This window comes from Aquila chrysaetos, chromosome 9, assembly GCF_900496995.4.
Source record: "Aquila chrysaetos chrysaetos chromosome 9, bAquChr1.4, whole genome shotgun sequence".
Lineage (NCBI taxonomy): Eukaryota > Metazoa > Chordata > Aves > Accipitriformes > Accipitridae > Aquila > Aquila chrysaetos.
This window is the reverse complement of record NC_044012.1, coordinates 16,159,120-16,175,000: the sequence shown is the minus strand read 5'-3', so window position 1 is coordinate 16,175,000 and position 15,881 is coordinate 16,159,120. Positions and strand designations below refer to the sequence as shown.

Sequence of the window (15,881 nt, the reverse complement as noted above, 5' to 3'; positions counted from 1 at the left end):
TTCTGTTGGTGCTGTCAGGGCCATGATATTACAGCCTCAGTCCAATGGTTTTAATTCCCCTTTCTCTGCTGAACTGCAAGCACTGTAGAAAGCGAAGAGGGAAGAATGCGTGATGCTCCTATCTAACACTTAGAGGCCTGAGTGACGCTTGTAGATTTGCCATTACGAAATGTTGCAGGTAGTGGAGACGCTCTCCCACCACTCCCCAGTTTGCCCCGCTGCCCCCTGCGCAGTACAACCGTGGAAGGGACCTTTCCAGACCCTCTTCCATACGAATGACATCATCTGCAAGACTTAGGCTCACCAGGAAGAGATGAAGAAATTTTGTCTTTACATCCCAAGGTTGCGGTGTGCATCTGGTTTTTGTGTAGAGGGTTTTTTGTAATTATATTTCTTAGTGAGCTTTTTGTGTTAATGCCCCTCTTCCTTCTCTGAGAGTAATAATCATCTTGTTCTCTGCAATGCAATTTTATGATCAAGCACTTGATTTTGCAAACTTAGCCCTATTTTGTATATGTATTTTTAAAGACTTCTTTACACCATGGGTGCTGCGGTGCCTAAGGAGCCCTTTGTGCTTTGTGTGTTTGGCCATTTTGTTTGTGCCTTAGCCTCTTTCTAAACTGTGATTTTACCTCCTCTCTGCTTTTTGGTTGGGTGGAGGCAGCTCAAGTATGTGTAATAGAAGATTTGAACCTGTTAAGATCTTGATCATCTTGTTATTCTTGAAACTTTGCTTAAACTCTGAATCACTTATTAAAAAGGCATTTTTGTGTTTTATATAGAAGATATAAACCAGTTTATCATCCTGGAAAGCACCAATCTGAATTTTACAATGCAATTAGTGACGAGATGTTTGAGTCTTACTATGGGAGGAGTATAATGGAAGTTCTGGGGGAGGAGAAGGGGGATGAAGATAGATTGGTCTTAGTAAGAACTGGTCAAATACGCTTTATTCTTCATCTCTGGTGGTGTATTAGGAGAACAGCAGGTCTATATTTGTATGGCAAGGATCTGGACGAGTGGAAAGAAGAGGCGACAGCCTTCGAGTCCTTGCTAAACTCTGCCCAGGGTGTCTGATCTGAAGTCTCTTCCCTCAGGTCTCGCATGTGAGTGGAGCGTGCGTGTGAGGGGAGTGCTGGCGCTGAAAAATATAGATAGAACACAGGTGACAGAGCGGTTTTATACGTGAAAATATGGTTTTACCAGTCGGACAGCTCCTTAACCATGGCCATCGCAATGGCTCTGCTGTACTTGTCATTCTCTGTGGAAAGTTCAGGGTTTTCTAAAGAAAAGACCAAACCGTTTCTAACGGTGCCAGAGTGGGTGACAGAGAGATTGTAGTTTAAAGCCACACGATTAAAAATAAGTTTCTTTAAAGCCCTGAATTCTGTTTATAAAAATAGATGGTGAACATACGGTACAACATAAAAATCCATGTGGTCCTGGAAAAAAAGTAAAAAGCACTTTAGCCTAAACCAGATGTGCGAAAGAGAGATCCTAAACGTTTCTTGTATTTTTTATTTGTGTGTATGTGTGTGTGTTTGTGTATGTGGGAGATATTTTTGGTTCCTGCTAGGCTTCATTGCAGCAAAGACCCTTTCTAGAATTTACTTTCCTTTATTAGAGTTGCAGCTCGGCTTTGTGTGGGCCTCTGGGGGTTTTGGCCAGCCGTTGGCAATTTCTCTCAGACACCCAATTACCCCTGACGTCAATGCCGTCTCTCCCATCTCCCTTGGGTGCCCACATTTTTTCCTTTGTAACACTAATAGCTGACTAGCTAAGTGCCTGTTATTTCCTTGGCAGAAGATTTGATTGTGTTTTGGGCCGGATACTAAATCCAAAAACTATGTAAAAATGTCAATAGGTGAGTGCACATTGATTTCGGTTAGTCACAGTGATATTTGAGCCCCTTTGGGGGCTCTGTCTGGGGAAGTATTTTACAAGAAAGATAATATAACAGAAAATTACTGGAGCTGCACAGGTCTCTGGTGGATTTCTTAGGGGCCTGCTAAGTTTCTGTAGAATCAACAAATGCTTTATTAATCTAAATTTGCGGTTTTGTTCCTGCCTCTCTTCAGACGGTTCGGGCTCGCCGGAGGAGGCTCGGTGGGAGCGGGGCGGCCGGCGGCAGAGCCCTGCCCGGCCGGGGGGCTGCGGGGAGGCCGGGGGCGGCCGCGAGCCCCCTCCTCGCCCGGCCGAGGCCTGCGGCGGCAGATAACGCGGGGGACGGAGGGGGTCCCTGACAGCTGTGCGGGGCCAGCGCTGACTGGGAGCGCCTGATAAGGGCCCCGCGCGGGAGCCAGCCGCCAGCGCCGCATCGCCAGCGCGCTGCGGGGCCGTGGCGACTGGCAAAGAAAGTTAAACACAACTGGTCCGGGGGCGGGAGGGAGGGCTGCACTGGAAGATAATGGTAATTGATTGAATCAAAGTCGCAGAGCAGCCTTGTTTTTCCTCGCAATTAATTTTTTTTCTAATTTTCAGACCGAAGTATCCAAAGAGCTCAGGTTGCACTGAGCACATGCTGCACTAAAAGATAATAAGCACATGCCCTCTTCAGCTTTTTGGGGGAAATTCAGGCCAAGACAAGGCACAATTAAATAAAACGCACCCCCCTTAAAGTTACAAGCACACGGCTTCGAGCTCAGCGGAGCGTGCTGTTAAGGATGAGGAAAATCAATGGCTTTGTCAGGTCGCCGGGCTGTGTGCTTGCTGGCTAGTGGGGACGAGAAGTCAATTTTGCCCACAAAGCCAGCAGATCGTGACACCCGAGAAGGGGATCGTCTGGGGACTGCGGTGCGCGGTGTACGCGCATTGGGCATTTCTGCAGCTCTTCTTCCTCTCCTGCTCCCCACCGCAACCTCATACCCCCTAGCACAAGATGTGTGTAGAGGAAAACAGATTCATGCCATTGGTATTTTATATCAGTTACTTTTCAGGTTTATTTTAGCCAGTTTGGATCTTTTTCACTAGCAAACCGTCAGCCAGAATTTTTTTCCACTTTTTAAGGGGATTCCCCCAACCTAGTGTACAGGAGCAGTAGTAGTTTGTGTGCTTTAAGTAAATAAAACCTTCTATATTTTTTGGTCTTTGGCATTTGCATCCACAAGCAGTAAAATCTTATGTCAGCACAGCATGTAGAGTGCAGGATACCTAATAACTAGTAAACCGTTTAAAAAAGTCTTCTGCTTGATCAGACATTGTGCTTAACGTATAGTACTGTATCCTGCCTCGTAGGTAATTAGTATTGAGGGGGGAAAAGCCTCCCCTGTGGACCATGACACCATAGACCTAAACTGGCATTTTTTCACATGTTAGATTTTTCTTTCTCTAGTGGAGGGCATTTCTTTGCCCATTTAAAAAATCATTCTCTAAGAATTAACAGACTGTATTGAGGGTATTGTATATCTTAAATGAACCTTGCAAGCGCTAACAGTGTATTCTTCTTCCCATATAGACACTGTGTAGGGTGGGCAGGCAAGCAGTATTGTAGTGTCAGAGGACTAGGAATCAAACGTTGGGTAGGAAAAAAAACCAAACCCTAACCTGGGAAATAAATATTAACCAGGGATTACCACAACCCACTTTTGCTGTGATTTTGTTGGTTCCCATCCTGGAACAAGCGCATGTGTGGTTGTGCTGGTGAAATGAATGGGCCTTATTGAGGTAAGACACTGTGGTTTTTTTTATCATGAAGAGGCTGGGGTTTTCACTGGAGCTCTGTCATGTTTTCCCCAGAGTGGCAACAGAAGATTTCTTTGTCCGTGGGCTGAAGTTCATGGGATTTTTCCTCAACTACTGAAACGGTGGAGCGTTTGCTGGCTGTTTGGGCAGGAGAAGGGTATCCTGAAGCCCTGAGCATTGTCGTTGTGAATCACAGCTGATATCCTATCAAACAGACTAATGGGTCTCCTCTGCCGTAAGAGCTGGTAATCTGCCTTGTCATGACCATTGGTTATGAAAAGGGCAAGTCAGCTGTGAAGAAAGAAGGCTTTCTTGAAGGCACCATGTAAAAACTGGCCTAATGCCAACACAGCCATTGCTGATCAACTTAGGCAGGGATGTGCTTCAGATTAGAGGGTCCTCGTGTGGAAAGAAGATACTTTTGCTTTCTCCTTGTAGGCTTGAGATTCTACTGGGTTACGGCTGCCAACCTGCCCTCTTTGACGTTCCAGGTACCGGTATAATTAAACCCACAAACGTAACGAGGTCTGGTCTCTTTGGCCGCTGCGATATGACTGACATGACTGATATGAGTGGCACTGGCGTTCTCTGCTTTAAAGACAACTGATGAACTGCCCCTGGGCAGTCAGATGTCTTACTAGCGCAGTGCTCAGGAGCGCCCATTTCATCCTGCTCCGGCCTTGTCAAGTCTGGCCAGTGCTTTCAGCCTGTTGGCCTCAGAAGTGCTGACAGCAATGTGGAAAACAAGTGCCGAAGCGAAAAGCACTGCGAAGTCCTTTGGATAGAGAAAAGTGAGTAAAATTCATGGAGATAACGTGCACTCACACACCGCCTGCCTGCCTTCATGCTCCTCCAGGCTAAGGCACGTTGCTGACAGCGGGGCCGCTGCCAGGGCCGCGCCGCGGGAGGCAGAGCCGCGGCCGCTGGCGTCAAGCACCCTCCGAGCTGCCAGCCCTGCCCGGGAGGAGCGTAGGGAAGGGACAAAATCTGTTTCTACTGGAAGCAGATTTTAAAAATGGCTCCTGTGCTAAGGGGCGATGCTGAATTTTGGGGTGTGGGTCAGTCTGTAGGACACTGAGAGCTGGCAGTCCCAGGCAGCTGGAGGAGCAGGCCTCTCACGAACACACTCCTGAAATAAAAAGGGGCAGGTTTTAACTTAAAACCGAAACAAAAAGCCCCCACTGGCCGCGCAGTCCCAGGTGAAGGCACGGTGGTGACTGTAGGTTTTCCTGCGCCACCTCACCTCCGGCGTGGGCCTCGGGTGTGCGAGGCGCGGGATCGCGCCTCAGACCGCACGCAGCCACAGCAGAGCCGCGACGGCAGGACGGTCACACCGCGCTCCCCACGCTGAGGTGGGACCCGCTCTCCTGACCCACGCGTGTTTCTGTGGGGCAGAGGGGGGCCACGGGGGCCGCAGCGGGCGGCCCAGGGGTGTGGGGAAGGGGGTGGTGGGGGTGCGGGCCCGGGGCCCCGAGGGAAGAGGCCGGGGCGGAGAGCGAGGCGCAGGCGGGGCGATGCGGCGGCTGTGGCGGGGAGCGGGGAGGCGGGCAGGCAGCGTGCGGAGGGCACAGCGGGGGACGGTACCTCTGAGGAGAGAGGAAGGCTGCGGTCGCCGGGGCAGCTGGCAGATACTGGGGTGAGCGCCGGTGCGAGGCAGTGGTGGGGGGACGGCTCCTGTGTCCCTGTCCTTGCCTGCCCCGTGTCCGCGCTGCGCCGTGGGGCCTGTGCTTGGGGTGACTGCAGGCAGCCTGCCCGCCGCCGGGCTCGCGTGCCGGAGCTGGGGCTGACGGAGGCGGAAGGTTTCTCTCGACTCAGGAAGCAGCAGGCAGCACTTGCTCTCTGCTTGCGTTTTCCTCTTTCCTGCAAACGGGGTGATTTTCATCAGCCGGGCTGCAGAGAGCGGGGGAATTATACCGACTAAATTAAAGCAAGTGCCCTGGGCGGCCTGAACGGCCCTCCTGAGGGGTTACTCGCCCCGGGGGAGCGTAGGCCCAACTTCACGTGTTCAGTTTGTGCGCTCGTGGGGTGTCCATGCAGCGGTGAGGTTATCCCACCCTGCCGCTCCGGCTGTCCCATGGGTCTGTGGCAGGTGCTTTTCCTGAAGTCCCCTGAAGCAGGAACAAGCTGTTGCCCACAGGCCACCACTGAAAAACATTTCAAGTAGGGACATCAGTGTAGCGTCTCTTCCTTTTGAGCTTCAAGTGGAGCATCAGCTGATGAACAAAGTCTTAAGGTTTGTTTAAAAAGTGACTTTTGTCTGGATTCCCATTTCTTTGCCTTTCCCTGAGCAAGCTCTGTTGGGTAGGATAGTGGATAAAGGAGGATTTCTCCCTTGAAACAGATGGCTGTATGTTAAGATATCTTAAAGAAGAGAGTAGTTCACTGGGAAACAGACTTGTATACTTGTTTTGCCACATCCTAGCTTTTAAGTGGACAGCAGCAGATAAAGAGCACACTAGGGGAAAAGCTAGGTGAATTCCTGTAGCAGTGAAGGTAGGAGAGTAGTAAGAGGGTAGCAGCTGCTTGGGAGGTGGCAGTGGATGGAGGGGAAATAATCAGCATGGGAGGGAGCAGAAAAGGGAAAAATGGAGAGGGAAGCACCACCAAAATGATTTCTGGTAGGAACTTGGGACATTTATGAGTGGAGCAACTCCTGCTTTTCCTGGGACATTTCTTTTTCCCTGCTTTGTTGCAGGCCTGTGTGGCCTTGCAGCCCAGGTCTCCTTCCGTTCCTGGGTGTGGGTTGTACCTATTACCATGCAAAAGTGTCACTAAGGTATAGCGTGGTCTTCAGGTGAATACTCTGAAATTAGGGTTGTTCTTGCTGTATAATTCTCAGAGTTTCACTCAAGTCACAGCCAGAACTTTATATCTGCCTCGGAGAATAAGGAGGAAATTCACCAGGTTATTTTAAGTTGGTGCTGTGGAAGCATGCAGGAATATATCCAAGTTAAACTCAAAGGGAAATGGTCAGATTGGTTGCAGATTTCATCAGGTTTATAGTTGCATTAGGAACCTCACATGAGTCTTTAAAAATGCTTTAGAATTGAAAAATTTAAAGGTTTTGAGCAAAAATCATTATGCAAAAATTATCAGTATAAGTATGTATCTCATATCAGCATGAGAGGGCAAGTTCAGTAAGGCATCAGCTAATTTATGTTTGAGATAGCCATGTGTACATAAATACTGTATTCTAGCAGTGCATATTACAATTAAGAAGCGTCAGAGTTAGCTTTTAGTTGTATGCAAGTGTGCAGGAGAGTTGTGAAGTTGTTCTTTCGACTCTATTAAGGCTGGGTTGAAGGAGTGTTGACTGAGCAATAGTGCCTTTCTGAAGGATGTAATCTTTAATTTCCTAATCTTGGAATATGCATTAAATTCACCCAGATCTTCTTGTAATTTTGACAAAGTTTCTTTTTTTTTGCCTCGATCTTCATTATGTTGGGAACAGTCTCTCAACTGATTGCCAAGCATTCACCCTCTCTTTCATATTGCTTTTATAGCCCCACATTGTTCTTGGTCTTGGATTCACAGAGCTGGTAGACTAAGCAGTTGGCAAGGTGTGTGAATGACTTCAGGGAGGAATAGACTTATATGATCTGACCATGGAGATGACAGAAAAGTAGAGAAGATGGAAAGAGGGTGAGCATGGTCTTGAAATCAGGGAGGCTGATGGATTGTATGCCAGAGAAAGGTTAGAATAACAGGACTGGAGGTAGGGACAGAGGATGTGAGACAGAATGGTAACTGGCAAGAGGAAGATGAGAAATGTCGAAACAGCGTGGGGAGGGAAGAAGGGGAAAACAGTGATAAAAGGTAGAGTGGGTCCAGAAGCAGCAACTAAGAAGTGAAACACAAAGGCTAAGACTGTTGACTCAGGAGAAGAAATAAGAAGTGTAAAGTGAAATGAGTAACTTCAGCAGAGGATATCTTCCACACTTAAAAAATCAGAACCTTAGTAGAAGGAAGAAATATATCTACTTTATTTTACTTTTCTGTGCTTTTAGCCAGGCAGTTCTTTGAACCACTGAGCACTGCTCTGCTTTCTTTTCCAACATGGACAGCTGCCTTATTACCTCCCTGAGACACTGTCATAGAAATGGACTTGGGAAGCAAATGTCCTGCTTCTGGGAAGCATGGCGAGGTAGTATCTTCTCTGCCCAGTGTTAGATGGGCTTCCAGGAACTAGTCTGTTAGAGTCATTTTTCTTGTAAAGCATCCGCAAAAAAAAAAAAAAAAAAAAAAAAAAAAAAGTGATTACATTTTCTCCAATACGCCCTGTGACTTTCTTGTGGTAGCATCAAAATAGCTTTGAGGAGCGGTTTATATAGAGGTGACCTCCATACATCCCTTCCAGACTAAATTATTCTGTGATTGATCCTTCTCACAAAAAAGAAATCTGAGGCGGGATGTGAAGTTTGAGTTTTGTTTCTGGTGCAGTTTGAAAGGGCTTAATGAGCAGTGCTCTGTTCTAGCAAAGTTAAATGAGAATTAACCAGGTGATTGACTTCCACAGTCAAAATCAGAATTCCACAATACCAACAGCAAATGTTGCTTGAGTTCCCTGGGTAAATTACTCGATTAGCTCTGCAAGACACCCTTCTCTTGAGTTAAAGTCAGAGACCACTTTAGGACTTCTCTCCCTTTGCAGCAATGCCCATGGGTTTCCAGAAACTGAGACAGGAAAAGGCACACATGCTCCTAGTGACGGCAGCTTGAGCTCATTAGTTTTGATTTTTAGATATGCTGGCATTGTCTCAACAGCCTGCTTTCACATTTATGGCCTTTCCAGACTACTTATCTAGGGGAGAAGCCGTGCTTTCCGTTCATGCTTAGCCTTCTTCAGTTATGTATGACGTTGAGCTCAGAGCCCAGACAAAGCACACTGCTGCTTGGGCAGCCCCAGCATCTACTTTCAAAGACACAAAGCGGCGGTAGCTCTCCCATGTAGATCTTTACTTCTGGCAGTCCTGTTTGGTGATCCTGCTATATTCCTGAGGTCTTTTGAACAAATGCATCAAAAATAGCTGAACTATTAGAAAATAGCTCGCTCCCCTGAATGAGCATGTAGGTGTTTTTCTGATGAGATAAAAACATGAGTCTTGTTCTGCACCATCCCTATTAGTTTGCACTCCAATTAATTACTTCTTCTTAATTCATCTTGGAGTGTTTTGGAAGATTACTCAGCATCTATCAGTGCATTTCATGGGACAGTCTACGGAAAGGACAGAACATTTGCTGAAGAGCCTTTACTGTACTTCCCCCACTACAATTCTCTACTCAGTGCTGAGGTTTCAAGAGGCTTTGAATGAGCTGGTTGAGCCTCGTTTTGAACCCATCATGGATTTGTCTTTGTATTTTATTTCCTTTAAAGTTTGTTTCCTTCCTTATGGCAGCCACCTTTTGCCAAATGAGTAAGGCACTCCAGTTCTTCCTGGCTTTTGCCCCATTTACCACCTTCCAAAAAGATTGCGGTGGCTGTATGACTGCATCTCAGATTTTCCCCGGAGTGATCTCTGATTTCTTTTCAATCAGTTCATTTAATTGACCGTGTTTATTTCCCTAGCCCTTGTGGCTCCCTGAGTGCAGCTATTCGTCAGAAGCTGGATGTTAAGCATCCTTTTCATGTTTTACCTGGAGACTTTCTTAAACCATCTCATCTGTTCTTAGCATTTGGGGCTAAGCCCAAAAGGGAAGCTCTCTCAATCAAAAGGCTATCTAAATGGATAATGTGATACTTTGAGACCTGTAACAAGGAGGCAAATGTCCCAGTCCCACCGCTCCTGTGCTTATTCCACCAGAGCTACGGTAGCTTTGAAGGTTTGCTTGGGCAAGGTTCCCAATGCGGATGTTTGCAAGACAGCTAACTGGAACTTGGTACACGTACCTAGCATACCGCTTAGATGTAGAGCCTAGGCATGATGCCCACTTTGGAAAGCAGCTTTGTAGTCTATATTTGCTTAATTTAGTCCTCAGCTGTCCTCCTGAGAATGGCTGTTCACTGCGTGTTAGTGTCCAAGAGCAGGAAACGATGGAGGCAACTTTCGTCAGAAAGAAGATGAAGTAACTTGGCACTCACTGGAGTTTGGAGGCTAAATTGCCTCTTAGAAGATCATCCTTACTGCTTGTCTAAGGAGTTTCCAAGCTGTAAATAGGATGGGAAGAAGGATGCCTTTGTATCCTGTGTTCCCCTTTTCTAGATGTTGTCTTGGTGACATTAGCTGCCTTCTTCAAAGTCTATAAAATTCTGTTTGAATGCTTTTCATGCTCTAGTTTGGCATACAGCATAAATCCAAGCAAACTGACCTGAGACAGGAATACATTTTCCTCTTCAGCAACTTCTGTCTGTGTCCACTGCTAGCATCTATATTAGCAAATACAATTTCTTGGGAACATCCTGAAGCCATTCTTTTCCAAAATATTTTTCAAAGTGACAAAGCACTATTATTTCCTAGAAAGTTTCGTCAGCTTCTTGCACATGATTTTTTAAATCATTGTCCTATTATTTCCTTATGCCACTTATTTTTTATACTGTCTTTTAAAAATAAACATACGTCAAGAGTAATTAGGGAGAAAGGCACTGCATTTGAAACATAAATAGAAGGAAGTAAATGCTACGATGTATCGCTCGAGTCAGTGGTCAAACATCCAAATTTTAATCTCGATGGCTGAGTTAAATAAAAAGACATCCTTTTAAATAACATTCCCTTAATGATTCATGAAAGGTAAACCTGAACGTTTGACTTCATTGCAATAATACAGCTAGTTTAATTTTTTATTATTTGTAAACCCACAGCCAGCATGCTGGAGTAAGTTATTTGCAGTGTATTTTTAAAGTCCATATTGAAATATTAGCCATAACTGTCTGCTCTGTATAAAAAAAGGGGGGGGGGATATGTTTGAAGTTTAATCATGCTTCTACTTACGCTCAGTCCCAGAGCAATCCTTTTTTCTGCTGCTGAGCTCAAACAGCTAGTAGCCAGGTTTGATCTGCTGCCCCATGGAGCAGTGCCCTATGTGAATTTGAAGTTTTCTCAACCCGGGAGGCCTGCAAATAAAGACTAGCCTCAGGTAGCCAGATCTCTCCTTCCCAAAGCAGCTCCCGGGGCGCTGCCTGGAGCAGTCCTCCTGAAATTGTTTCAGGCAATTGCTATAGACTATCTCCACTACTGCCCCTCTTACCCCTCCTTACCTCTCCTCCTCCTGGCATAAGGGAGGAGTTTTGGAGTCCAGGAGTCCTATTTGACTTTAATAAAATGAAAAAAAATGAAAAGCGGAGCAGTTTGTAGGGAACTGGCACAGACTGTGGAAACAGGAGCCACAGCAAGACAAAACCCAGTGGCCTTCAAAACTTTTTTCCCTTCTTTTTCACCACATGACTTGGAGGATGTGGACAGTAATTAAAGGACCCCCTAGCTCCTCATTTTCTGTGCCTGGTCCTTTGATCTGGTTCGTGTCGGGTAGCTATTTTCATTGTTCCTGCCTTTTCTTTTATTCTCACCCAGCCCCTTTGATGTGAGCGATGATGATCTTTAATTCCAAAATAGGAGATGGGCAGGATAGCAGTACTGGCCTTACATAATGCATCTTTCACATCTTATTTTTAAACTTGAGCATAATAGGTGTAAGTCGGAGCCTGGGGAGCATTAACCCTTTCCATGCAGGGGAACTGCCGAGGGCCTATCACTTTTGGTAACGTCAGTCAGGTTAATCTTCTGTGGATGCCTACAGATGCATTTGCAAAAAAGATTATTATTATTATTTTCCTGCAAATATGATGGATCTCTAAATATAATCTGGAGGGAGTTTGCCCTAATTGTTCCCATGTGGGAAAAATGTGCTGAGAAAGAACAGTAAAGCTAATGCAGTTATTCTGACTGGCTTCACTTGGCAGCACAGTGGGAGCGAAGCATACTGTTTATTAGTGTATGTTAATAAACTATAAGGGACAAGCTGCGGGTGGCGGTTTATAAACTGTTAGCTCAGGTAGGATAGATGACAATATGGAGGTTATTAGTAACATTAGCAGGAGAGGGGGGCTGGAGGTTCTTGCTGTTGTCTTGAAATCCCAGAAGCCCGTTCCGTCTCCCCGCGCTGCACCTTCGCCGCAGGACGTGCGAACGGAGGAGCTGCGCTCGGGGCTCGGGCTCAGCCAGCCAGGGAGGCCGGCACCCGCGGCCCCCCCGGCTCCCCGGGTCCTGGGGGTTGTCGCGCCCCCGTGCCAGACCACCTGAGGCGGCACGTGGAGGAGCCCCTCTGCCGCGCCACCGGGGGGCGGCGGGCACCCCCCTGCCGGGGCTGTCCGGGCTGGCACAGGCGGCGGCACCCCGGCGCCGTGCCTCCCGGGGCGGCCCCCCCGGCACAGCCCCAGGGAGGCAGGTGGTGCTGGCAGAGCCCCGTCCCGGGGGCGTCCCCGGGGGGAGGGCGGCAGCCCGGGGGGAGGCCGCCGCGCCGGGGGGCTGCCCTGGGGAAGCGCCGCATTAGCGCGGTCCCCATCTGCCTTGGCGGCGCCTCCTCCCTCCGGGCCCCGGCAACAATGGCTCCGCGGCTGCCGCCTGCGCCCTGCCCGAGCGGGGCCCGGTGACATTTGCGAGGTTCAGCCGTCGCAGCACAATTCGCTCGGGAAATACGCCTGGAATTGCAAAGAGGTAGCCCAGAATTTTCAAACTTCAGGACTCGAGGCACCCGCCCCCAGTTTAACTCTGAGTGCCGTGAAGCGGGGGGGGGGCTCAAGCTTTCCCCGGTGCCTTTTCTTTTGGCAGGATTTGTGACTATCTGGAAATTCAGAAAATTAAAGGTCTGCCGCTCAGCCGCTTAAACGTTCGTGTTTGAACATTTTGTCACTATTTTCCACGTTCAGAAGTGGATCTAAACGGGCGCAAGTTTAAAAAACCCCCACCAAACGGAACATTGCCCCTGTTTTCCTGGGAGAATTCGCTTGACGCAAAATACGACAAATTATCAATAAGAAATAACAAAGAAGCAGTGAGGATAGCAAAGGTTACGTGTGGCAACGGACAGAGGATAGTATGCAGCTTGATGTGTCTTGAGTATGCTTTGGTTTAATGCCTGCCTTTTTATTTTCATTCACAAAATACATATGCATACACACCTCGATGTCTGAAACAATTTTAGATGTGGATTTATACCCTCATGACACCAGCTCTTTTAGGGACATAAAATGTGTGTTATGCTTGCGTAGTTCTTAAAATAACAGCTGTTTATTAGATAACTTTCAGGGAGATTCTTATTATATGTTAAGGTCCTGCATCAGCAAAGTACTTCAGCAGATGCCTAACTTCAGCACATGACTGGACACGTAGACTTCTCAGCCCACACTTGCTTAAACCTGGGCACATGCTTAAATACTTTGCTGAATAGGGGCCAAGACCAGATGTAGTGAATACCTATAATTAACTTTGCTAAATGGCTTACAATATGCCACTTGTTTCCGTGTGCTTTTAAATTTCCCACTTGATTATCATTTGGGCTGAACTTCTGTGTGTTTGTCCTTGTCTGCAGATCTTGCTCGCTCTTTTTTCAATTCAGTCGGTTCCCTCAGAATATTTCTGAGTTAGGAGTGAAGGAGGAAAAATTCTCTTCCAGTTCTTCCAGTATAGTTCATCTTCAATACCAGCTGTGGTGCTCTAAGGAAAATAAAGGAAGGAAAGGTTGTAGAGGGAAATAACATTTTACTGGAGCAGCTTCTAGAGTTGGAAAAAGTAGACACACTTCTGAGATCTGGCAAAGGGACATGGAACCTGTAATCTTGTCCACTTTTTCCAGCTATATCAGCTAATCTAATAATAAAAGCTTATAGGGCGATGTAATTTCTTTTTTTAGACAGAGCAAAACAAACATTGAAATTGGAAAGGGGAAAGTTGGCACCAACACATTCCTCGATGAGTACTAGAGCCTTTTCTTGAGTTGGAAAGGAAAGAAAAAAATTTCTCTTTCTAAAGCAACCTTGTTTTAAGGGCTCGAGCACACCCAGATAGCCTCTAGTTAGGTTTCAGCAGTCTAATGAAGCCTGCCTTTTTTGTGATTTCACTGCACATACTCCCTGCCTGCCTTGATTGGCAGCTGGGTAGCAGACCTCTGCAGCTGTGACAATTTGCCTGAGGGAGACTGTAAGTGTCTCATTGAAACTTGCATTGTAAAATCCTCCAAAATGCCTCCCATAATATTAGGCACAGGAGAAAAACACAGGTGTGAAAAACTTTCACAGATCCCATGAGTTCAATGTCTCTTGGCAGCTTTGGTGGATTCGGTGTTATAATATAAATTTTAAACTTGCATTTACGAAAAAGAAGTTGTTCCGTCTTCTGTCACAAGGAGAAGTGGTGAAAACTGGTGGCGCTTGCACCGCGCTTGCCTTTGCCAGGATGATGACGACTGGTTATCCACCGGTGAAGCCTGTCTACCTGCCGTAACTCGGCAGCAGATTCCAGTGTGGAGAGGACACAGGTGTCCCCGCTGCTGAGGCATTTCACTGGCACAGCAGTGTTTTAGGAACTCGTATTTTTCAAGTGAAGGCACGGTCTCATACTGTCCAAAAATGAGCACTCAGTGATTGATTCGGCTTCTGCTGAAGGAGGGATTTGAAAACCTAAGTGGTGTCTCAATGAAATCAACCTTCCTAGATGTATGTAAGATTTTATCATTTTCTCTTCCACTGGTTAAGTAGCTTAATGTACTACTGATAGCACTAGCACATATGTGAGATACAGCATTGCCAGCATTACTGGAAGATGAATCTCAGCTCCGAATGCCTGATGATTTTGCTCGTGTGTTTGTTCCTAACTGCGTGCCTGTGTTACAGCAACTGTGCTTCTTACATTTGCCATAAATGAATCTTGATATGACTGCAGCCTTAAGATCTGGCACTTCAACAGTCTCAGTAGGGTCAACGCAAGATTCAGGAATTAAAGTTCTGAAGAAATGCAAGCAGCTAAATTTAGACTTAAGAAATGTGCCTGATTTGAGTGAGCAGTGGGTATGCTGATACATGGAAGTTTCCCTGCAAGCCAGCCAGGCTTTATTTGTTACTTAAAGGGAGGAGATTTTAGTTAAGTTGGAACACTTGATTTGCTTGCTTGAATTGTTTTTGATTAGTGACCGAGTGCAAGGTTAAGCTTTAATAACATATCCGTTGTAATAAAATCATGTTGGTGAGTGATACATGTGGCTAAAAAGATTTAGATACACTAGTCTGTTAAATATAATTTGGAAATGCTCTGGAAATAAACACATAAAATGAGAACCAAAGACAAATTCAAAGATTTTTTTTTTTAACTCTTTCTGGGGCTAAGATTTTTGTGACGAGACTCACTTGTTCTGGCAAGCTGGGTTAACAAGGCAACATGGCTGATGCCTTGATAAAAGAGAAACTGTTTTGAATTCAGTAACGAAAAGTGTTAATGCATCATTGAGTTTCTGTTGCGGTGAACTAGTGACAGACCCACTGACTAGCTAAAGCTGAAAATAACAAGTGTTATTGGGCCTTGTCAAATCTCAAATTAAAATGACATTCAAAAGTTTCATGAGAGACTCTTGGTACTCGTTACCTTCTCTCCTGAACTAGAAACTTTGGTCAGTTCAAGACAGATCAGTGACGTTGCTGTAATACGTAGATCTTGCGATTTGATAGTTGCAGTAGGGCTGAGGTTGTTTTAGTTTCAGATTTTTATCAGAGTTTTCTGCTCAGTGCTTTCTGCAGACTGTCCTAAGAGCCATGAAACTGGTGCTGATGTATAGTGATTTAATGTACTGTAAACTACACAAGAGGGCTCCGTTTCATGGATATGTAAAGGTTTTGTATAAATCTTTTGAGTGGTGTCAGTTGAGAAGTTGAACTCAAAGTTCAGTTGAATGTTAGTGGTATCAGTTGAAAACTCACCTTGAAATACTCGCTTGTCAAGGCTGTTTAATTTCACAGTAACATTTTAAACAAACTGCAAAGCAGTTTAGTATTATGTTTCTTATTTCATGGATGGGGAAACTGAGGCACAAAGCTATTCACTTCCTTACCTCTCCAGTGCACTCGGGAGAGCATTAGCAGAACACGGAGCCTCCGTATGGTGCTGCTGGTGTGTTATTGACTGTTGTATACTGCTCCTTGTCTAGCGGGGGAGTCTAGTTTGTCAAAGGGAGGGGTTTTGTCTCTTCAGTGAGGAAGGGAATGGATTAAAATGGCAGAG

At 46.2% G+C, this 15,881-nt stretch overlaps 1 protein-coding gene across 5 annotated transcripts in view; it reads left to right on the top strand.

Annotated features, from left to right (window-relative positions):
- Positions 1–15,881, top strand: part of ZNF423 (zinc finger protein 423) — a 238,302-nt gene that overhangs the window by 95,078 nt on the left and 127,343 nt on the right. The window contains exon 1 of one of the 5 annotated variants that reach the window (XM_041126102.1): positions 5,209–5,317. The exons of the other annotated variants lie outside the window; for them this stretch is intronic. The gene's annotated coding sequence lies outside the window, so the exon portion shown is untranslated. Of the gene's footprint in view, positions 1–5,208; positions 5,318–15,881 lie in introns of those variants that run through there. 5 annotated transcript variants of the gene reach the window in all.